Below are 25,732 nucleotides of genomic sequence, written 5' to 3'. Positions count from 1 at the left end.
CCCTATACCGATGAAGGACTACTGCAGTATAGGGCAGCGGTCAGCAGTAGTGCACCTCAACACTATGTATTGTGGACCTATACCAGTCCTTATAGAATGGCAGACTGTACCTCACTCAACCCTATGTACTATAGCACCCTACACCAGGTTATTACCAGTCCTTATAAGGAGCTTTGTGGAATAAGTAGGTTGTGAATGATTAGCAGACTGCAGCAGAAGGGCATCAGTCAAGTATAATATTCTTTCTATATTTGGAAGAAAGAATATTATACCTGTACAAGCCTATTACCATACCACTGATACCAGTCCTGAAAATAACCTTTGTGGACCTAATATAGTAACAGCTACTGATTAAACTGACCCTCACTGCCTCACACACTGCTTCCTGCCTGTCCCTATATAAACTGACAAAACAGAGGCTACTGGAATAATAACTGGAATAGCAATTTTGTGGACCTGATAGTAACAGCTAATGACTAAACTGACTGTCCCTACAGCCGACACACCGTCCTGTCCCTTTCTCTAAACTGACAAAAGACACTCAGGCTGCTGCAACAATCAGTAGCACAGAAAACCTATATACACCTAACACCTATACCAGTCCTGAAAAGAACTTTTGTGTACCAAATAGCTGGGTCACTGCAATCTCTCCCTGCTCCACACAGCAACCTCTCCCTATAGTGACAGAAGAAAGAATGTAAGATGGCCGCCGGATCGGGTCTATTTATAAGTTAGGGGGAATGTCCAAGTGTCCATGTGCTGTAATGTCTCAATTGGCTGTCCTGTACCCCATGATGGATGTGTCATCATAGGTCAAAGTTCTTTTACACAGTAAACACGGAAGTCCGCCGGGCGAACGGCGCCAATAGTCCGCCGAACGGGCGGACCGCAAACAGCCGAAATTCGCCGCGAAACGACCGCTGGGCGAACCGTTCGGCCATCACTATTGAGGATATTCAATATAATTTTAAATAACTGTTTTTATGGGTAAGAGGCATAGGGGAGGAGTATGGATGGTATAAAAGTGGTATGTGCAGGAGAGGAGTGTGGAGGATATGATGGGGCAGTATGAACAGGAGAGGAGTGTGGAACGTATTATGAGGGCGGTATGTACGGGAGAGGAGTGTGGAAAAAAAGATAGTTGGCAGTATGTACAGGAGAGGAGTGTGGAGGGTGTGACAGTTAGTAGTATGTGCAGGAGAGGGGTATGGAGGGTTTGACAGTAGTCAGTATGTACAGGAGAAGAGTGTGGAGGGTATGACCATGGGCACCTATGTATAGGAGAGGAGGATGAAGGAAAAAAATGAAAGGTTTGTGGAAGGATGTTTAGGGACTGCGTAGTGGTTAAGCAGGCCATACATAAATTGAAATTAAGCCAATTAAGCAGAGACCAGCCATAGTTGATCTATGTATGGGCTAGCTGGTTGTACACAAGTTAATCTATTAATCGACTTGAGTGCAACCAGCCTGTCAGGTTTTTCCTAAAACAATCAGTGCTGCCAGCTATAGTTGGCAACACTGATCATTGTATTCTGTGGGTTGGGAAGGCTCCCCACTGGCAGAACACCATAACACTGCGGGAGTGATTCCACCATCCACAGGTCAGCAGGTGAGAAGGTGTGTGGGGATAGGCTGGGGAGAGAGGTCTGTCAGCAGGGAGGTGTGAAGTTGTCATGGAGGGATATCAATCAGCGGGTGGGGGGAGTAACTGGGAGTGATATCTTTTGGAGTAGGGTCTGTCATCTGCAGGCTGGGAAATTGTCCCCTGTGATATAAGTGGAAGGGAGATGGCTAACATGGAAAGTGGCTGGGGAGTGACCTGGTGGGGAATATGAAATGGATGATGTGTTTCAAGTTTCTTTCACATTTGCAGTAATGCTTACTGCCCTCTGAAAAGTGATCTGGGTGTATTGCTTTTCAATGAGTGGTATAGCAGCAGCTGACAGGCTTTCATGAGGCGCTACTGCCGCCTCCTTTTTTTTTTTTGTTACATTGCTGAATGGCAGTTTTACATTGTTGGACTATGCTGCCTGTGTCAAACTATGCAGGCTCCACACTGTCCATTGAGCTCAGTGCCTCTGACAAGAAATGAGGAGAGACATTGTGAGCTCATCCTCAGTCTGCTGCAAACAGAGTGTGCCAGCTTGTATTTAAACTGGCCACTCTGTATGTAGCTTCTGACAGGCTGCACAAGGATTTCCGTATCTCCAGGACCATAGGTAATAGGAGCCCCAAATTTTGACCAGTAGTGGGGTAGACCTTCATATCCCCTAAATTCGGGCTCTATGTGACCCCCGGTCACTGAGCCATGAGTCTCAAAGTCAATAGTTTTTTTTGTGTGATTTTTTTTTTTTAAATGGGCCTATCTTAAGGTAAGGGGCCTGGAGCTGCAGCTCCAACAGCCCCTATGTTAATCCAGCCCTGATCCATATAACCATTGGGATTCACAGCCAATTTTCACACAAAATTTAGAAATATAGAATGTATATTCCAAAAGCATTGGGTCCATTCTACAAGAGGACCCACACCTTAAATCCACAATCTAAGCCCGACTCCTTATCTCTTATGCCCTGTACACGTGGTCAGACTTTCCGACGACAAAATCCGTCTGAATTTTTCCCAACGGATTCTGGCCCAAACTTGTCTAGCATACACACAGTCGCACAAAGATGCCGGAAAATCCAGTTGTTCTGAACGCGGTGACATAGAATGCATACAACAGGACTATAAATGAGCCAGTAGCCAATAGCTTTCATCTCGTAATTTATTCTGAGCATGCGTGGCACTTTGTCCATCAGAATTTTCTACACAAGATTGAAATTTAAATGATCAGATTTTGTTGTCAGAAAATTTTAGATACAGCTCTCAAACTAAGGCCGCGTACACACGCGCGGACTGTTTGCCCAACCTTGTTCATCAAACAGTTTCGGCAAACAGTCCGCTCAAAATTTGCATGAGCGGACTTGCCCACACACGAGCGGACTGTTTCAACGAACTGTTTGCCAAACAGTCCGCTCAACTTTTGAAATGAACGGACTCGCCCACGTAAGGCGGAGGCAAATCCGCCCATTTCGAGTGCGTGTACAGGTAGGCGGGGCCCGCGAAGGAGACGTCGCGGGCTCCGCCGCCTGGAATGGGCTTAAAGGGGAACCCCAACGCCGAAAAAAATCGGCGTGGGGGTTCCCCCAAAGTCCACACCAGACCCTTGTCCGAGCACGCTACCCGGCCGGCCAGGAAAGGGGGGCGAGCGAGGCCCCCCCACCCCAAAGCACCTTGTCCCCATGTTGATGAGGACAAGGGCCTCTTCCCGACAACCCTGGCCGTTGGTTGTCGGGGTCTGCGGGCGGGGGGCTTATCGGAATCCGGGAGCCCCCTTTAAGAAGGGGGCCCCCGGATACCGGCCCCCCACCCTATGTGAATGAGTATGGGGTACAATGTACCCCTACCCATTCACCTGTGAAATAAAGTACAAAAAAAAACACAACACAGGGGAAAAAATATTTTTTTGCACAGCTCCGGGGGTCTTCCGTCTTCGGGGGTCTTCTCGCCGGACTCCTCCGCTATGTGTGTGTAGCTCTTTTACTAGCGGAGGAGTCCGGCTTTCTTCCTCCCCGCCGCCGGCCTCTTCTCCCGACTTCGGGGGTCTTGTCCCCCTCTTCGGTTCTTCTGCCGGGCCACCGCGCCTTCTTGTAGCTCTTTTACAGGCGGTGGCCCGGTCTTCTGTCGCCGCTGCCTTCCGTTCTTCTGTCGCCGCCTTCGGTTCTTCTGCCGGGCCACCGCGCCTTCTTGTAGCTCTTTTACAGGCGGTGGCCCGGTCTTCTGTCGCCGCTGTCGCTGTCGCTGCCTTCCGTTCTTGTTCTTCTTCTTGTTCTTCTTCTTCTTCTCCAGGCGATGTTGACACGTCGCTCCCTCCGGCCGGAATGCCAGAGCCGCGCTGTGCGGTCACTTATATAGTGACAATGGGGCGGGGTCACATGGTATATGTCACATGGGTTGGTCACATGGGTTGATGTCACATGGGGACTATGACATCGTAAGGGGGCGGGGTCACCATGTGACCAACCCATGTGACATATACCATGTGACACCGCCCCATTGTCACTATATAAGTGGCAGCGGAGCGTGTCCCTGGCATTCCGGCCGGAGGGAGCGACGTGTCAACATCGCCTGGAGAAGAAGAAGAACAACAAGAAGAAGAACAAGAACGGAAGGCGGCGACAGCGACAGCGGCGACAGAAGACCGGGCCACCGCCTGTAAAAGAGCTACAAGAAGGCGCGGTGGCCCGGCAGAAGAACCGAAGAGGGGGACAAGACCCCCGAAGTCGGGAGAAGAGGCCGGCGGCGGGGAGGAAGAAAGCCGGACTCCTCCGCTAGTAAAAGAGCTACACACACATAGCGGAGGAGTCCGGCGAGAAGACCCCCGAAGACGGAAGACCCCCGGAGCTGTGCAATAAAATATTTTTTCCCCTGTGTTGTGTTTTTTTTTGTACTTTATTTCACAGGTGAATGGGTAGGGGTACATTGTACCCCATACTCATTCACATAGGGTGGGGGGCCGGTATCCGGGGGCCCCCTTCTTAAAGGGGGCTCCCGGATTCCGATAAGCCCTCCGCCCGCAGACCCCGACAACCAACGGCCAGGGTTGTCGGGAAGAGGCCCTTGTCCTCATCAACATGGGGACAAGGTGCTTTGGGGTGGGGGGGCCGCGCGGCCCCCCCTTCCCCAAGGCACCCCCCCATGTTGAGGGCACGCGGCCTGGTACGGCTCAGGAGGGGGGGCGCGCTCGCTCACCCCCCTTTCCTGGCCGGCCGGGTAGCGTGCTCGGACAAGGGTCTGGTGTGGACTTTGGGGGAACCCCCACGCCGATTTTTTTCGGCGTTGGGGTTCCCCTTTAAGCCCATTCCAGGCGGCGGAGCCCGCGACGTCTCCTTCGCGGGCCCCGCCTACCTGTACACGCGCTCGAAATGGGCGGACTTTCCGAGCGGGAACAGTCCGCTCATTTCGAAAGTACAGCGGACAGGCCCACACACGGGCGGACTGTTCGCTCAAACACAGTTTCAGCGGACAGTTTTTCGGAATTTCCGAAAGACTTTGTCCGTCCAACTGTCCGCTGAAACTGTCCGCTGAAAGCCCACACACGAGCGGACTGTCCGCCCAAACACTGTTCAGCGGACAAGGTTGGGCGAACAGTCCGCCCGTGTGTACGCGGCCTTAGTGTGTCGGAAATAGCTAGATGGAGCCCACATATGATCGTATTTTCCGACAACATGATCCGATCACACATTTTCCATTGGAAAGTCCGACCATGTGTACAGGGCATTACAGTCCAGCCAGGAACTTAAAAAACAAAATTGCACCTAGCAGATTCTTCCTTCACCAGTGCCCCCCTGAAGTTTTTCAACATTCAAGGCATGTATCAATGTCGTACCTCTCAGTGCCTGACTTGCTCATGTCACCCTTATGCCGCGTACACACGATCAAACAATCCGGTGGAAAAGTCCGGCAAACTCAAGTCCGCCAAACAATCCCCCTGTGTGTAGCCTCCGGCATACTTTTTTGACCCGACAGTACGGCGGACTTATGCCACGTACACACGATCAAACAATCCGGTGGAAAAGTCCGACAAACTCAAGTCCACCAAACAATTCCCCCGTGTGTAGCCTCCGGCATACTTTTTTGACCCGACAGTACGGCGGACTTAGAATTTCGGTTTGCACAACAATCTGCCCGCCGTACTCGCATTTCGGCGGACAATCCGGCCGTGTGTATGCCAGTCCGCCGTACTTTTGAAATGAGCGGACTTTTCCCGCCCGGAGAATGGAAGGCGGCAGCGGCGACAGAAGACCGGGCCACCGCCTGTAAAAGAGCTATAAGAAGGCGCGGTGGCCCGGCAGAAGAACCGAAGAGGGGGACAAGACCCCCGAAGTCGGGAGAAGAGGCCGGCGGCGAGGAAGAAAGCCGGACTCCTCCGCTAGCAAAAGAGCTACAAGAAGATAGCGGAGGAGTCCGGCGAGAAGACCCCCGAAGACAAAAGACCCCCGGAGCTGTGCAATAAAGTATTTTATCTCGTGTGTTGTGTTTTTTTTTGTACTTTTATTTTACAGGTGAATGGGTAGGGGTACATTGTACTCCATACTCATTCACATAGGGTGGGGGGCCGGTATCCGGGGGCCCCCTTATTAAAGGGGGCTCCCGGATTCCGATAAGCCCCCCGCCCGCAGACCCCGACAACCAACGGCCAGGGTTGTCGGGAAGAGCCCCTTGTCCTCATCAACACGGGGACAAGGTGCTTTGGGGTGGGGGGGCCGCGCGGCCCCCCCTTCCCCAAGGCACCCCCCATGTTGAGGGCACGCGGCCTGGTACGGCTAAGGAGGGGGGGCGCTCGCTCGCCCCCCTTTCCTGGCCGGCCGGGTAGCGTGCTCGGACAAGGGTCTGTTGTGGACTTGGGGGGGACCCCCACGCCGATTTTTTTCGGCATTGGGGGTTCCCCTTTAAGTCCATACCAGGCGGCGGGGCCAGCGACGTCTCCTTCGCGGGCCCCGCCTACCTGGAGACGTGCTCGAAATGAGCGGACTTTCCTCCGCGTGTGTGGGCGAGTCCGTTCATTTCGAAAGTACGGCGGACTTAGTACGGCGGACTTAGTGCGCCGTATTAGTCCGCTGAAAAAGTGCCGTGTGTGGGCAAGTAGCCCGTTCGAAAATTCCGACAGACAGTTTGGCGGACGTCCGCCAGACTAAGTACGTCGGACAGACGGCTACGTGTGTACGCGGCTTTAGACAAGAAGAATTCCAGTCCAAGGGGCAAAAATGTCCCATATCCGACTTTTATACTTGCTCATCAGAGTTTGTGGTGTATTTCCTATCCTGTTCATGTAGCCTACAATATGTAGGCCGCACAATCCCTACACTCCATAAAAGATTTCTCCCTGGTATAATCATGCACCACCATATATTATATATATTATGTATGCCCTATTATAATCCTTCATTTATTTTGGCTAACAACCTTCATCATCAATCTATTTTAGGCATAAGGACCCTTATGGTCTTATTCCTCCTCTTGATATCCTCCAATAGTAAGTACCCAATGTACCTTACCCCCATTGTCAAATTGGTCGTCCTCTATTCTTTCACTTGATTTCCCTAGTGACCCCCCCCCCCCCATTCTCTCTTTTTTATATTTGTAAGTATATAATTATTTTTTTCAGTTAAATTTCCCCCCCTCCCCCTTTTTTCTCCTCTTCTCCTAATTGTACGATTTTCTTTACATGGGTTTCACATGATGAATGTTGTTCACAGATATGCCTATACATAACTGTAATGTTATTGTGTAACTCCTGCTTTTTTTTTTTTTTTTTATTCTTAGAATCGATGGAAGCTTTTCCAAGAACTACAGAATCTCACAAAAGTGAATACACCCCTCATATTTTTGTAAATATTGTATTATATCTTCATGTGACAATACCAAAGAAATGACACTTTGCTACATATGTAAAGTATTGAGTGTATAGCTTGTATAACATTGTAAATTTGCTGTCCCCTCAAAATAACTCAACACACAGCCATTAATGTCTAAACCGTTGGCAACAAAAGTGAGTACACCCCTAAGTGAAAATGTCCAAATTGCGCCTGCAGTGTCAATATTTTGTGTGGCCACCACTATTTTCCAGCACTGCCTTAACCCTCTTGGGCATGGAGTTCACCAGAGCTTCACAGGTTGCCACCGGAGTCCTCTTCCGCTCCTCCATGACATCACTGAGCTGGTGGATGTTAGAGATCTTGCACTCCTCCACCTTCCATTTGAGGATGCCCCACAGATGCTCAAAAGGGTTTAGGTCTAGAGACATGTTTGGCCAGTCCCTCACCTTTACCCTCAGCTTCATTAGCAAGGCAGTGGTCGTCTTGTAGGTGTGTTTGGGGTCGTTATGTTGGAATACTGCCCTTTGGCCCAGTCTCCGAAGGAAGGGGATCATGCTCTGCTTCAGTATGTCACAGTACATGTTAGCTTTCATGGTTCCATCAATGAACTGTAGCTCCCCAGTGTCGGCAGCGCTCATGCAGCTCCAGACCATGACACTCCCAACATCATGCTTGACTGTAGGCAAGACACACTTGTCTTTGTACTCCTCACCTGATTTTCCGACACACACGCTTGACACCATCTGAACTAAATATGTTTATCTTGGTCTCATCAGACCACAGGACATGGTTCCAGTATTCCATGTCCTTAGTCTGCTTGACTTCAGCAGACGGTTTGTAGGCTTTCTTGTGCATCATCTTTCAAAGAGGCTTCCTTCTAGGACAACAGCCATGCAGACCAATTTGATGCAGTGTGTGGCGTATGGTCTAAGCACTGATAGGCTGAACCCCCACCCCAAACCTCTGCAGCAATGCTGGAAGCATTCATAAGTCAATTTCCCAAAGACAACCTCTGGATATAATGCTAAACACGTGAACTCGATTTCTTTGGTCTACCATGGCGAGGCCTGTTCTGAGTGAAACCTGTCCAGTTAAACCTCTGTATGGTTTTGGCCACTGTGCTGCAGCTCAGTTTATGGGTCTTGGCATTCTTCTTATAGCTTAGGCCAAATTATATAGAACAACAATTCATATTTTCAGATCCTCAGAGAGTTCTTTGCCATGAGGTGCCATGTTAAACTTTCAGTGACCAGTATGAGAGAGTGAGAGCGATAACACCAAATTGAACACACCTGCTCCCCATTCACACTTGAGACCTTGTAACAATAATGAGTCACATGACACTGGGAGGGAAAATAGCTAATTGGGCCCAATTTGGACATTTTCACTTAGGGGTGTACTCACTTTTGTTGCCAGCAGTTTTGACATTAATGGCTTTGTGTTTAGTTATTTTGAGGGGACAGAAAATTTACACTGTTATACAAGCTGTACACTCACTACTTTACATTGTAGCAAAGTATAATTTCTTCAGTGTTGTCACATTTCGGCCCCTTTCACACTGGAGCACTTTGCAGGCACTACAGCACTAAAAATAGCGCCTGCAAAGCACCCTGAAATAGCCGCTGCTGTCTCTCCAGTGTGAAAGCCCGAGGGCTTTCACACTGGAGCGGTGCGCTTGCAGGACAATCAAAAAAGTCCTGCAAGCCACATCTTTGGAGCGCTGTAGGAGCGGTGTATTTACCGCTCCTAAAGCGCCCCTTCCCATAGAAAACACTGGGGCAGTGCTGGGGCATTGCGGGTGGTTTCAACCCTTTTTTCGCCGCTAGCGGGGGTTAAAGGACTAGCAACCGAATAGCACTGCTAAAACTATGGTAAAGTGCAGCTAAATATAGCGCCGCTTTACCGCCAGCAACGCCCCAGTAGGAAAGTAGCCTAAAAGATATAATAAAATATTTACAAAAATGTGAGGGGTGTACTCACTTGTGAGTTACTGTATGTTATATGTGAATATAAAGTACCGAAGAAGTGGCTAGAGACTACAAAACACATGGACAATGTGATAATATATGGAAGAAGAAATTTTTTTACTGTGATTTTTATCAATATTGTTTGTAACACCTACTTTTGGGAGATTGTATGCTATTTTTGTAATAAATGATGATAGTTACATAGTTACATAGTTAGTCAGGTTGAAAAAAGACACAAGTCCATCCAGTTCAACCTTAAAAACAAATAAATAAAATAAAAAATAATCGTACAATTCAGATACCCAATTTTATGCCCACAATTGATCCAGAGGAAGGCGAAAAAAAAACCCAGCAGAGCATGCTCCAATTTGCTACAGCAGGGGAAAAAAATTCCTTCCTGATCCCCCAAGAGGCGATCTGATTTTCCCTGGATCAACTTTACCTATGTTAGTACCTAGTTATATTATGTACCATCAGGAAAGTATCCAGGCCTTTCTTAAAGCAATCTACTGAACTGGCCAGAACCACCTCTGGCGGGAGTCTATTCCACATTTTCACAGCTCTAACTGTAAAGAAACCTTTCCGTACTTGTAGATGAAATCTCTTTTCCTCTAGACGTAAAGAGTGCCCCCGTGTCCTCTGGGTTGACCGTACAGAGAACAACTCAACACCAAGTTCACTATATGGACCCCTAATGTATTTGAACATGTTGATCATATCCCCCCTTAATCTCCTCTTCTCAAGAGTGAATAAATTTAGTTCCTCTAATCTCTCCTCATAGCTGAGTTCTTCCATGCCTCTTATCAGTTTGGTTGCCCTTCTCTGCACTTTTTCCAGTTCCTCGATATCCTTTTTGAGAACTGGTGCCCAAAACTGAACGGCATATTCCAGGTGAGGTCTTACTAATGATTTGAACAGGGGCAAAATTATATCTCTCTCTCTGGAGTCCATACCTCTCTTAATACAAGAAAAGACTTTGCTTGCTTTGGAAACAGCAGCTTGGCATTGCAAGTTGTTATTGAGCTTATGGTCTACCAAAACCCCCAGATCCTTCTCCACTATGGATTTCCCCAGTTGTACTCCCCCTAGCATGTATGATGCATGCATATTCTTAGGCCCCAAGTGCATAACTTTACATTTATCAACATTAAACCTCATCTGCCACATAGTCGCCCAATTAGACAGTGTATTGAGGTCGGCTTGTAAATTGGAGACATCCTGTAAGGACGTTATTCCACTGCATATCTTGGTGTCATCTGCAAAGACAGAAATATTACTTTTGATCCCAGACCCAATATCATTTATAAAGATGTTAAAAAGTAAGGGTCCCAGCACTGAACCTTGGGGTACACCACTGATAACCTTAGACCATTCAGAGTAAGAGTCATTAACCACTACTCTCTGAATTCTGTCTTTTAGCCAATTTTCTATCCATTTACAAACTGATATTTCCAAACCTGTAGACTTTACCTTACACATGAGCCATGTGTGGGGAACTGTATCGAATGCTTTTGCAAAATCCAGGTATACCACGTCCACTGCCACCCCTCTGTCCAAAGTTTTACTTACCTCCTCATAAAAAGAAATCAGATTTGTCTGACAACTTCTGTCTTTCATGAATCCATGTTGTCTGTTGCTTAAAGTGTTTTTGTTCAGCAAGAACTCGTCGATGTGGTCTTTTATTAAACGCTCCAGTATCTTCCCAGCTATAGAAGTTAAGCTAACAGGTCTATAGTTACTTGGTAAAGACTTTGATCCCTTTTTAAATATAGGCACCACGTTCGCCCTGCGCCAATCCAGTGGGACTATTCCCGTCATTACTGAGTCCCTAAAAATTAGATACAATGGCTCTGAAATTACAGAGCTCAATTCTTTTAGGATCTGTGGGTGGATGCCATCAGGGCCAGGTGCTTTATCCACCTTTATTCCGTCTAAGTATTTCTGGACCATATCACTTTTGAGCCATTGTGGATCATTTGGGGCTGTGTCACTATCACCCCCATTATGGTCATGCGCTCCCCCATGCTCTTTTGTGTACACAGAGCTGAAGAAAGTGTTTAATAAATTAGCCTTCTCTTTGTCCCCAGTCACCAACTCTAGATTGTTTTGTAAAGGGCCTACATGCTCAGACTTGACCTTTTTACTATTAATATATTTGAAGAATTTTTTGGGGTTTGTCCTACTATCTTTTGCAATCTGTCGTTCGTTTTGAATTTTTGCATCCTTGATTTCCTTTTTACATATTCTGTTAATTTATTTGTAACATTTAAATGACACTAGTGATCCTTCATTTTTATATTTTTTAAAAGCTCTTCTCTTACAGTTTATAGCTTTTTTAACTTTGGCCGTGAGCCACATGGGTTTTGTTTTTAGCCTTTTAAACTTATTGCCCATGGGAATATACTTTGCAGTGAGGTCCCAAACAGTCTTTTTGAAGAATTCCCATTTCTGTTCTGTGCCCATTGAAGCGAATATTCTCTCCCAGTCTAAGTCCTGGAGAGTAGCCCTCATCCTTGGAAAATTTGCTCTCTTGAAGTTGAGTGTTTTTATCTTTCCCGTATGTATTTCTTGTTTAGCGCTAACATCAAAGGAAATGATGTTATGATCACTGCTACCCAGGTGTTCCTTTATCTGGACATTAGTAATACGCTCTGCATGGTTTGAGATTACCAGATCCAACAGAGCTTCATTCCTAGTTGGGGCCTCAATAAACTGGACCATAAAATTGTCCTGTAATAGGTTTTAGTATTTTTAGTTTCTCATTAGCATTGAGTCATCCTAGATCACCCATTATTGTGTTGTTTTTGGATTGGTGACTTACTGGTAAAACGTAGTTTTTTTTTTCCACATATGTATTCAAATAGTGTTACCACAATACAGTTATGCACATTCCCATACTGTGCTAGCAGAACCCTGCGTACAATACAAATCTTACAATCTTACAAATCTTACTAGAGGCGATTCAGTTCGCATTGTGCGCTATACAAGTATTTCATTCATTCATTCAAGAGTTCTAACCGCTCACCACTCTACCAAAATGGGTTCAAATTGCACACCACTGATTTGCATGTGAATTGAACAGGAATGCGGTGCCCACTGCCCCGCCCCCTTCAGCCCTCGAGGCGATGATCAGTGGATCCTGAAAAAAATATCCCTCTCATCTGGGCAGTGCCAGAGAGAGGTTCAGGAATGCCTCCAGTTCAGCTGCACACACAGACTATCGCCGCTGAACTGGAGGGCATGTGAGATGAGGTGGAGCCCGGGGAGAAGCCTGGAGCCCAGTGAGACCAGGAGGAGGGGCCAATACCAGCAGAAGGCCCAGGAGGAGCGAGAGTGGCACTGATGGTACTACCACAGATGAAGATTTCTGCATACCATCTCTGTGGTAGAGCAAGCAAGTTGCTTCTAGTTTCATGGTGTCAGAATCTGCCTGTGAATATTATTGTACCAGCACTGGCCTTATGCCATGTATGCAGTCTCTGACAATCTCTTGTGCCAAATATGCAGGCTCTGACAAACTCTTGTGCCATGTATGCAGTCTCTTATCATCCCCTGCGTAATGTATGCAGTCTATGACCATCTCGTGAGCCATGTATGTAGTCTCTGAACATTCCTGGGCCATATATGCAGTCTCTGATTGTTCCTTGTGCCATATATGCAGCCTCTGACAAAAGGCACCTTTGCTTAAGTAGACAAAAATCCTTGCACCGGCCCTGACTGTTATAACTATAAAGTAATAATTCAATGTTGAATGAACTTTTACTTTATGTATAAGAGAAGCATAACTGTATCACATTCTTAAGACTTCAAAATGGACACCAAGAAAGTGTACAATCGTTTTTTTCAGGTTCTACTGGTAAGATACGTATGTACAGTATCAAATATTTGACTAAAGTCTTACGTTAATTATCACAATATTTTTGTAGTTGCAGGTGTACGATGTACAAATATTGATTCATATTATGGAATACTATGAAGTCAAAATTTTGCAAATTTACCTGTGTACTGCCATAATAGGGATACATAATTGTACCTAGTTCACTGTTCATTGTCTACATGCTTTTTACAGCTGGGGTAGGGGAACACACAGAGGCCCAGGGGCAATGTATATGCATATAGAGCAACCGATGTTCTCCTTTTTGCTCCTGCATCTACTGATTATCTGCTGGAGGAAGAGGAGGAGAAACAGGCTTTCAGTGGCTGCAGTAGGGAAAAATAGGGCATCGGTTCCTCTGTAAGCTGCCCGCAGACTTCAAATTGCAGCAACCTCAAAGTAGTTCCTGCACTAATTTGGTCCAACTTGAATGCGACTTGAGGTCCATAGACCTCCATGTAAACCCTCTAAAGTCACACAAAAGTCACACCTGCATGATACAGATGCAATTTTGTGTGTGACTTGTGTGCAACTTGAAAATGCAGACAATGAAAAAATGCATGGGGTCCCCTCCAAAATCCATACCAGACCCTTATCCAAGCATACTGATCGACTGATTTGAATTTTGTGTTGGTTGTTAAGTAGCGGGCTGGGAAGATGTCCACTGCATCCTTTACAACCAATGACTAATAAGCTGTCAGCAGGTTTCCCCGCTGACAGCTGAATGTAAAAAAGAGAATTTCAGCAGTGGTCTCATATGGATTTTAAACAGAATCCCATGCCAAAATGCAGGAACAAAATGGCATGGGGTCCCCCCAAAAATCCATACCAGCCCCCTATCCGAGCATGCAAGTCAGGAAGGGGGGAGAGTGAGCACCCCCCTTATGAACCATACCAGGCCACATGCACTCAACATGGGGGTTGTGCTTTAGGGCAGAGTGGCCCCCGAAAAGGACCTTGTCCCCATGTTGAGGGGGACATTGGCCTCCTCCCCACAACCCTGGCCGGTGGTTGTTGGGATCTGCGGACGGGAGGCTTATCGGAATCTGGAAGTCCCCTTTAACAATGGATGCCACAGATCCTGGCCACCTGCGCATAAGGCTCCCACTGCCTGCCTGCTCCGCCGTGTGACAGTTCTTAAATAGCTAGGGGGTGGGACTACACGATGATGTCACCTGGTAGCACCACTACTGTGACGTAACAGACCGATGCATGCTGGGTCAGTGATGTCACGGGGTGGTGCCACCCCTTAGCTACTTGAGAGCTGTTACATGGTGGAGCAGGCAGATGACGGGGGCCTTTTTTGGAATAGAGTTTTTTTTTTTCCCTTTTTTGAGTCAGCGGTGTCGGCAGGCGGAGTGATTGACAATGGATGTAAACCGAGGGTCATAAAAAGACTTGTCAAACTCGTGCTGTGTCTTTACTCACTTTTATTGCTTTCTTGAGAATGTGTACCCTATACTCATTCACATAGGGGGGCTGGGATTTGGGGACCTCCTGTTAAAGGAGGCTTCCAGATTCCGATGAAGCCTCTACCCACAGACCCTCACAACCACCGGCCAGGGTTGGGGAAGAGGCCCTTGTCCCCATCAACATGGGGACAAGGTGCTGGGGCAGGGGCAGGGCCCCCTACCCTCCCCCAAACACCCCTAATGTTGAGGGCATGGGGCCTAGTATGGTTCAGGAGAGGGGGGTGCTCTCTCCCCCCACTCTCCTTGCCTGCATGCTCAGATAAGGGTCTGGTATCAATTTTAGGGAGGAAAAAACACCTTTTAAAAAAATAAATTGTCATGGGGTTCCCCTTAAAATCCATACCAGACCCAAAGGGTCACGCCATTTTTTCATTTATTTTTCATTGCCAGCATTCTTTTTTTTACATTCAGCTTTTTACGGAGGAAACCCCCTGGCAGTTGATGAGCCATCAGTTGTTAAGGACGCGGTGGCAGACTTCCTGGCCCACACAGAATTTAAATTGGTCAAATTTGTTAGAAAATAAAGAAACCAAACAAAAACAAAACAAAAAATTCTGTTCCGCACAACTCACGACTTTGTGGATTACAAACAAAATGATAACATTAGTCAAAGTCACAACAAAGTTGCACTTATCCAAAGTCACATCAAAGTCACATTAAAGCTGCATAAAGTCGCAATAGAAATTGCACAATTTTTAAGTTGCACAAGTGTGAATGGACCCTAAAGGTCCGAGTTGAATGCATATGCATGACTTTCTCCTAGCGCACATGTCAGTAATGGAGCCCAAAGCTTCAATGCACACTTGGCCATCATTTACCTGCAGGAAAACGCAAAATTGCGCTGCAATTTTGTCACGTTTTGTGTTTTCCCATGGCCGGCAGTCAAAACATTACTATCCTGAATGCGATAGTTCCGTGTTCAGGAGAGGGGGGTTGAGGAAGTTTGAGCCCCACCTAACAACAGCAGCTCCTAAACTCTGCTAACAACTTGTGTACATGGACACAGGCTTTTATGGAGTTGAGTTTAGGAAAATTGTCAAAATAACGTCAAAAGCTCCTAAACTCACGTTTAGGAGCTGCTAGTATAAATGAAGGCTTATTTTCTGCATTTTACATTTTATATTGGACAGTATTAAACATTCAATGTTTTCCTGTCTCATACGTGCTACATTCTGATGTTATGACAAATATTTTATTGTTCAGTGTGTGAGGTTCTTGGATTGAATGTGGCTGGGGAGTGGTTTGTATTAGTGACCGTTTCCAACATTTTAGCTCTAAACAATATCTGCACAGAGATAAACATTTCAAAGTTAATCTCAGTGTTTCTTCCCTGTTGTACCACATTGTACAATGTTGGAAAACTGAACATAAAGGAGTCAAAGGTTGGGGACTTGTGTTCTAAGATACAAAAGAGCTGAGGTTTGAGCATGATATAGTATGTGTTTCATGATCCTGAAAGGCATTTAAAATGAAACACCACTATATTTACCGCATTTTCATGTTTTATTGTTGTGTACTTTGCATACTTATGATATCTTTTATATACAGTTGTGCTCAAAAGTGTACATACCCTGGCAGAATTTATGCTTTCTTGGCAATTTTTCTGAGAATATGAACGATAACACGAAACATTTCTTTCACTCATGGTTAGTGTTTGGCTAAAGCCATTTACTGTATTATCAATCAACTGTGTTTACTCTTTTTAAATCATAATGACCACAGAAACTACCCAAATTACCCTGATCAAAAGTTTACATACCCTGGTGATTTTGGCCTGAGAACATGCACACAAGTTGACACAAAGGGGTTTGAATGGCTATTAAAGATAACCATCCTCACCTGTGATCTTTTTGCTTATAATTGGTGTGTGTGTATAAAAGGTCAGTGAGTTTCTGGACTCCTGACAGACCCATGCATCTTTCATCCAGTGCTGTATTGCTGTTTCGGGATTCTGAGTCATGGGGAAAGCAAAAGAATTGTCAAAGGATCTGCGGGAAAAGGTAGTTAAACTGTATAAAACAGGAAAGTGATATAAAAAGATCGAAAAAAAGGGAAAAACTGCGCTACGGAATACAAATGGTATTGGACGGAAGCTGCAATTCAAATGTACACCAAGAATACACCAAACAGAAATAGAAAAAAGAAAGAACTGCGCTAACCCCAAATACCCAAAGTGAGTAGGGTATGTATATGTGCCAGACCCACAATATGGGTCTTAGTATCTTAATGTCTCTGAGACCACCTCCAAAATATAGTGCAAACCATATACAAATAAATGCAATTAAATACAAAAACAAACCATAAATGCGTGTCAATGATGTGAATTCCCCAAACACAATATGAGTATATCAAACTCTGTGCATATACCCCTAAAGAGTAAAAAAATAGAATATGGAAAAAAATATGTTTGCAATTTTTACATAAATGAACTATCGAAAAAAAATTATATTTAGAGACACTCTATATAATGTCCATATAGTCATATACCAAAAAATAATAATAGAATGTCCATATGGTAAACGAACACCAGTGAAGTAAAACTTCAAGTGAAGTACAGCAGTGAAGAAAAACTTCAAACAGCTGAGTTACAAGTACACAAATTAAAAATCTTCTCCAGAGATGTAATGTGCTTTTCCCATCACCGAATGAGTGAATTGGCTCCTTACCAGATCCAAGCGACCCCCCGTTACAGAGGGTCACCACAGGCGACAATAGTCAAAGGATATCCGGATAGCGCTTCCTCCTCAGGCGATCCCAAATCTTTCACGCGATAGGGTTATGGCTGTTATTCCACATATCACTCCCAACTCAACGTGGTATCACATAGGGAAAAACATAGGCTCCAGATAGTGTAAAACCAAATGACTTTAATTTGCAAAAACGAACGTATACACTTACATAAAAGACTTTAAAAGCAGGTTCAAAACAGAAGCGTGCACCGGCCGGATACACGCCAACGCAGAGACCAACCCGTCCTTCCTGGTCCAAAAAGAACGAAAACGACTGGGGTGACGTCGACACGTTCGCACCGCCCTACGCGTTTCGTAATAATTTACGTTGTCCAGGGGCACGGGCGGCGTGCGACGTCACCCCTTTTATAACCAACAACTTAACCAAGCCTCGCTTTGGGTCAGCGGCCATCTTAGATATCACATAAGCGTTAGGAATCAATGGCCATAGGCCAAGCCTCACTATCAATCACGAACGTCAAATGTGCGTATCCGCAACGAACGTCCTCTAATTGTGGACCATACCTCGTTTCCATACGAACGTCATATGGTCATAAACCAAGCCTCACTTCCAGGTGATAACCCTATTGGAAGAGAGACGTGGTAAATGCCCTCATTTTAAAATACCCTTCCTATGTCCAGAGACAGGGCATAGTGTAGGTCACAAAGGAGGGTAAACTAAAATGAAAAAATCAATAAAATGAAGAATAATAATAAATTGTAATAAAATAAAACAAAAGTAAAATGAAATAAAATATCACAAATTGGTATAGAGATACACCAAAAATTATGCATTTCTTGATGTATTCATATGTCCATCAAATTCAATTAAGAACTGGGGCTACTGTAGACATGTATTTCAAATACCTTGCTGACTCGCGTATTCCCCAGGGATTAGCCTAGGGCATCCCAAACAGATATCAAGGAATGCAATTGAACATGAATCCCCAAATCTAGAGGGCCGCCAAACCCAAAACCAGGCCTGCCATCCAAAAGGGGCCAAAAAAGGAGAAAAACAAGGATATGTTCTACAGTAATATGTACCAAAATAAACAGCAAGAGAAAGTACAGTAGAATGGTATTTCACAGTAACTGATACAAGAACCGTGGTAGAGAAGCATTACATCAAACAGGTCACCTCAAGAGTTATTAATAAAGGCATTTACATCGGTGTCCACATTAAGGCCAAATGGAACATATGTTTTTAATTTATGGATCCAGGCCATTTCGAGCTTGGATATTTCCCTAACCAAGGACCCTCCCCTCCAATGGGGCCTGTATTTGTCTAAACCGACAAATAGGGTGCCTGATGGGTCTCTCTTATGTGTCTGGTCATAATGTCTGGACACAGGGTGTTTGTCAAACCCACGTCTGATGTTGCCTATATGTTCGTTCAACCTGACGCGAAGTGCCCTCTTGGTCCGCCCTATATACTGGAGGTGAGGCTTGGTTTATGACCATATGACGTTCGTATGGAAACGAGGTATGGTCCACAATTAGAGGACGTTCGTTGCGGATACGCACATTTGACGTTCGTGATTGATAGTGAGGCTTGGCCTATGGCCATTGATTCCTAACGCTTATGTGATATCTAAGATGGCCGCTGACCCAAAGCGAGGCTTGGTTAAGTTGTTGGTTATAAAAGGGGTGACGTCGCACGCCGCCCGTGCCCCTGGACGACGTAAATTATTACGAAACGCGTAGGGCGGTGCGAACGTGTCGACGTCACCCCAGTCGTGTTCGTTCTTTTTGGACCAGGAAGGACGGGTTGGTCTCTGCGTTGGCGTGTATCCGGCCGGTGCACGCTTCTGTTTTGAACCTGCTTTTAAAGTCTTTTATGTAAGTGTATACGTTCGTTTTTGCAAATTAAAGTCATTTGGTTTTACACTATCTGGAGCCTATGTTTTTCCCTATGTGATACCACGTTGAGTTGGGAGTGATATGTGGAATAACAGCCATAACCCTATCGCGTGAAAGATTTGGGATCGCCTGAGGAGGAAGCGCTATCCGGATATCCTTTGACTATTGTCGCCTGTGGTGACCCTCTGTAACGGGGGGTCGCTTGGATCTGGTAAGGAGCCAATTCACTCATTCGGTGATGGGAAAAGCACATTACATCTCTGGAGAAGATTTTTAATTTGTGTACTTGTAACTCAGCTGTTTGAAGTTTTTCTTCACTGCTGTACTTCACTTGAAGTTTTACTTCACTGGTGTTCGTTTACCATATGGACATTCTATTATTATTTTTTGGTATATGACTATATGGACATTATATAGAGTGTCTCTAAATAAAATTTTTTTTCGATAGTTCATTTATGTAAAAATTGCAAACATATTTTTTTCCATATTCTATTTTTTTACTCTTTAGGGGTATATGCACAGAGTTTGATATACTCATATTGTGTTTGGGGAATTCACATCATTGACACGCATTTATGGTTTGTTTTTGTATTTAATTGCATTTATTTGTATATTGTTTGCACTATATTTTGGAGGTGGTCTCAGAGACATTAAGATACTAAGACCCATATTGTGGGTCTGGCACATATACATACCCTACTCACTTTGGGTATTTGGGGTTAGCGCAGTTCTTTCTTTTTTCTATTTCTGTTTGGTGTATTCTTGGTGTACATTTGAATTGCAGCTTCCGTCCAATACCATTTGTATTCCGTAGCGCAGTTTTTCCCTTTTTTTCGTTCCTTTTGTTTATTTTCCAATTATGAATTGCTGCTTCGGTTTTTTGGGTCACACCAATTTTGAGATCATGGATATCTTTGAATTTCGGGCAAAAAGGGTTGTAGACATAACTGGGGTTTTTGACTCTACCCCACTGTCAGTGGTCTCCGATACGGGTGGTCTTTTCTTGCGACTTAAGAATTTGACCACATCCGAGATCCATCTCCAATGGGACATTGCCTTCCTGGAAACCTACATTAGGGAGGCAATGGTCCCTAGGAGTTTGAGGTGGAATGTCAGTCCCCAACAAGGGGAACCGGATTTAGAAGGCTGGTATAGATATTTTAATGAATCAGGGGTGAGTTTATTACGCTTTTTAGCTCAAAAAAAGAGCGAGAAAGCAGCCCGATTAGACATAGAGATTAAGGCCATCAGGGATTCCCTATTACCTCTCAGGGACAGTGAGGAGTATAGGGAATGTTCCAAGAACCTGCTGAAGGTGCTTGAAAAAGAAGAAAAAGATCAGAAAATTAAGAAAAAACTGAAATATAATAGGGATAAGGAGGATTACAACACTGGGATGGTATTTTCTTGGCAGAGGGATTTAGATTTGGAAGAGGTGGTGGAGGTCCAGATGGACACATCACAACAACTGAATTCACTGGGCGCAGTGGGAGGTAACCCCGCACAACCACCCCCGAACAACACCCAACCCAATCCCGGCACCAGCTATGGTTTTAGGAGACCTGTGAATAATCAAAAGACTCCAAACCAGACTAGGAATCAATATGTGGGAGCTCCTCAACAGAGAATCCCCAAAAAAGGCCCCAAGTTGAATGGGCCATACCCTCACCGAATACCTTTTTCTCCGAGAACAGGACGACCCAGCCATTCAGGGACCTATGGGCCCCCAGATTGGACTCAGGGTCCCTACCAAGAGAATCTCCCCTATCAGAATAGAGATGATAGGAATTATAATTATAATGTCCCCATTCAAAATCGTTTTTTTCCCCTCTCTGACTCTGAGACCCCCAGGGGATCGGGCCGAGTAGGAGGGAATTGGAGGGCGGACCCTAGACGGCATCCTAATTCCTATATCCAGGGGAGTCCAGGATATAGACAGGGATACCAACAGCCCGCCTATGAGGGAGGGCCCCACACCAGTGGGAATAATAGCCAACATTTTTTTCCCAGGGACAACAGAGGCCTGAAAAGGTCCGTCGAACAAAGAGAGGGGTTAGAGGGGGGAGGCGAGCCCAATCAACAAAAAAGAAAGAGGCCATAGGAATTGGAATCTTTAATCTAAGCAAACAGGAACTCACGGCTTCTGAAACCAAATTACTCGACAAAGGTTTGAAATTTGCTCCACCCAGATGTCTGAGCAAGTTTCAAACTTATATGGACGTACACAAATTTGTCCGCAAATTGAATATAAAACGGTATATGTTGGGTAACCCCATCAGAGAGAATACCACGAGAATAACAGAGTTTCAACACTCCAACCTTTCAAATGCGTCCCTCTTCAATCCTCCAGGATCCCTTGCACCCAGTATTAAGGTATTCAGGGATGTGGTACTACGTGACCTGGAGGATATCAGGGTGAAGAAAGTCAAATTGCGTAGAGACCTGGAGATGGGCTTAGACACTTTGTGTAACAACAAATCCCTGGTCATTAGACCTGCCGATAAAGGGGGGGGGGGATCGTGGTACTAGACCGATGCGATTACATGAAAGAGATGTACCGCATCTTGGAGGATAGGGAAACATACACTATCCTTAACCGGGATCCAGTGGACAAGTATAAGAAGGAACTGGGTAGGATTGTGGAGGGAGGTCATCGGAGGGGCATCTTAAATGATAAAGAAAAACTTTTTTTGATACCTTGTGCCCCCCGTAAACCTGTTATCTACTACCTCCCGAAGCTACATAAGAATCAAGTTTGCCCCCCGGGACGACCCATAGTCAGTGGTATTGACTCGGTGACGTCCCGGGTGGGCAAATATATAGATCATTATTTGCAACCCTTGGTCCAAAAGGTCCCGTCATATGTCAAAGACACTAAACATATAATCAATCTTTTGTCCGGTATCACCCCTGGAGATGGTCTTTGGTTGGTCACGGCAGATGTTAATTCATTATATACCATCATCCCCCACTCCTTAGGAGTGGAGGCAGTGAGACTATTCCTAGAGAGGGGGTCGGGTCTTCCTTCACCTCAGATTGATTTCCTAATAGAACTTCTGGAATATGCGGCCGGACACAACTATTTCTGGTTCGACCAGCAATTTTATCGCCAGGACAGGGGCGTGGCCATGGGGGCAAAATATGCCCCCAGCTTGGCCAACCTTTTCATGGCCAAATGGGAGGAGGACATCATCGATGCCCCTAGAAGGTCTGAGATAGTCCTGTGGGCGAGGTATATCGATGATGTCCTCCTCCTTTGGGAAGGAACAGAGCCAGATTTGCGGTCGTTCATGGCTAGTTTAAATGAAAACAATAGAGGGATCAAATTTAGCTTTGAGGCTAGCCAGGATGAGGTCAATTTCCTTGATCTTAACATCAGGAGGGTTGGAGATGAGTTTATCACATCTACATATTTTAAATCTACCGATAGGAACTCGTACATCCCTACCGACAGATGCCATTTTCAACCTTGGCTAAAAGCTGTTCCCCTGGGGCAATTTTTACGCCTCAGACGGAACTGTTCGGATATTGCAAAATATGATGAACAGGCAGCGATTTTGGCAGGCAGATTTCTGAAAAAGGGATATGATCCCGTTTCCCTTGATGCAACCATGAAGACTGCCCGGACTAGAGATAGATCTTCACTACTGGTAGACAGACAAAGTGTTAGGGCTAACATACAGGGTGGTGTACCGTTTGTCACGACTTTCTCAGTCCAACATCGCGGTGTGAGAAATTTGATTAAAAAACATTGGCACTAACTCACTAGTGACCATGTTTTGAATCCAATTCTACCTGTTAAACCCCAAATAATTTTTAAAGGGGCCTCTTCACTGGGAAACAAGATTGCCCCCAGTGTACAAGACCCGCCTAGGGCTAATAGATGTTTCTTTCAAAATTTAATTGGTTACTATAAATGTAAGAACTGTCAGGTTTGTACCCTGAATTCACATAGGGGCTCTAAGATTTCTAGCATTGTATCCTCAAGCACTACTAGAACATACGAAATAGAGTCTTTTATTACTTGCTCCTCGGAGGCTGTGGCTTACCTCTTACAGTGCCCTTGTGGCCTCCAGTATATAGGGCGGACCAAGAGGGCACTTCGCGTCAGGTTGAACGAACATATAGGCAACATCAGACGTGGGTTTGACAAACACCCTGTGTCCAGACATTATGACCAGACACATAAGAGAGACCCATCAGGCACCCTATTTGTCGGTTTAGACAAATACAGGCCCCATTGGAGGGGAGGGTCCTTGGTTAGGGAAATATCCAAGCTCGAAATGGCCTGGATCCATAAATTAAAAACATATGTTCCGTTTGGCCTTAATGTGGACACCGATGTAAATGCCTTTATTAATAACTCTTGAGGTGACCTGTTTGATGTAATGCTTCTCTACCACGGTTCTTGTATCAGTTACTGTGAAATACCATTCTACTGTACTTTCTCTTGCTGTTTATTTTGGTACATATTACTGTAGAACATATCCTTGTTTTTCTCCTTTTTTGGCCCCTTTTGGATGGCAGGCCTGGTTTTGGGTTTGGCGGCCCTCTAGATTTGGGGATTCATGTTCAATTGCATTCCTTGATATCTGTTTGGGATGCCCTAGGCTAATCCCTGGGGAATACGCGAGTCAGCAAGGTATTTGAAATACATGTCTACAGTAGCCCCAGTTCTTAATTGAATTTGATGGACATATGAATACATCAAGAAATGCATAATTTTTGGTGTATCTCTATACCAATTTGTGATATTTTATTTCATTTTACTTTTGTTTTATTTTATTACAATTTATTATTATTCTTCATTTTATTGATTTTTTCATTTTAGTTTACCCTCCTTTGTGACCTACACTATGCCCTGTCTCTGGACATAGGAAGGGTATTTTAAAATGAGGGCATTTACCACGTCTCTCTTCCAATAGGGTTATCACCTGGAAGTGAGGCTTGGTTTATGACCATATGACGTTCGTATGGAAACGAGGTATGGTCCACAATTAGAGGACGTTCGTTCCGAATACGCACATTTGACGTTCGTGATTGATAGTGAGGCTTGGCCTATGGCCATTGATTCCTAACGCTTATGTGATATCTAAGATGGCCGCTGACCCAAAGCGAGGCTTGGTTAAGTTGTTGGTTATAAAAGGGGTGACGTCGCACGCCGCCCGTGCCCCTGGACGACGTAAATTATTACGAAACGCGTAGGGCGGTGCGAACGCGTCGACGTCACCCCAGTCGTGTTCGTTCTTTTTGGACCAGGAAGGACGGGTTGGTCTCTGCGTTGGCGTGTATCCGGCCGGTGCACGCTTCTGTTTTGAACCTGCTTTTAAAGTCTTTTATGTAAGTGTATACGTTCGTTTTTGCAAATTAAAGTCATTTGGTTTTACACTATCTGGAGCCTATGTTTTTCCCTATGTGATACCACGTTGAGTTGGGAGTGATATGTGGAATAACAGCCATAACCCTATCGCGTGAAAGATTTGGGATCGCCTGAGGAGGAAGCGCTATCCGGATATCCTTTGACTATTGTCGCCTGTGGTGACCCTCTGTAACGGGGGGTCGCTTGGATCTGGTAAGGAGCCAATTCACTCATTCGGTGATGGGAAAAGCACATTACATCTCTGGAGAAGATTTTCAATTTGTGTACTTGTAACTCAGCTGTTTGAAGTTTCTCTTCACTGCTGTACTTCACTTGAAGTTTTACTTCACTGGTGTTCGTTTACCATATGGACATTCTATTATTATTTTTTGGTATATGACTATATGGACATTATATAGAGTGTCTCTAAATATAATTTTTTTTCGATAGTTCATTTATGTAAAAATTGCAAACATATTTTTTTCCATATTCAATTTTTTTACTCTTTAGGGGTATATGCACAGAGTTTGATATACTCATATTGTGTTTGGGGAATTCACATCATTGACACGCATTTATGGTTTGTTTTTGTATTTAATTGCATTTATTTGTATATTGTTTGCACTATATTTTGGAGGTGGTCTCAGAGACATTAAGATACTAAGACCCATATTGTGGGTCTGGCACATATACATACCCTACTCACTTTGGGTATTTGGGGTTAGCGCAGTTCTTTCTTTTTTCTATTTCTGATATAAAAAGATATCCAAGGAATTGAGAATGCCAATCAGCATGTTCTGTTGAAACCAACCCACGGTCAGGTAGACCAACTAAAATTTCAGCCACAACTGCCAGGAAATTTGTTTGGGATGCAAAGAAAAACCCACAAATAACTTCAGGTGAAATACAGGACTACAGGAAAACATGTGGTGTGGCTGTTTCAAGATGCACAATAAGCAGGGCACTTGAAGAAAGACGGGTTGCATGATCAAGTCGCTAGAAGAAAGACATTACTACGCAATTGCCACAAAGTATTACGTTTATAATACGCCA

The sequence above is a fragment of the Lithobates pipiens genome, unplaced genomic scaffold (assembly GCF_037356315.1).
Source record: "Lithobates pipiens isolate NorthernLeopardFrog02 unplaced genomic scaffold, aLitPip1_a1.2 Scaffold_22, whole genome shotgun sequence".
In the NCBI taxonomy this organism is placed as follows: domain Eukaryota; kingdom Metazoa; phylum Chordata; class Amphibia; order Anura; family Ranidae; genus Lithobates; species Lithobates pipiens.
Note: the sequence above shows the minus strand (reverse complement) of the source record.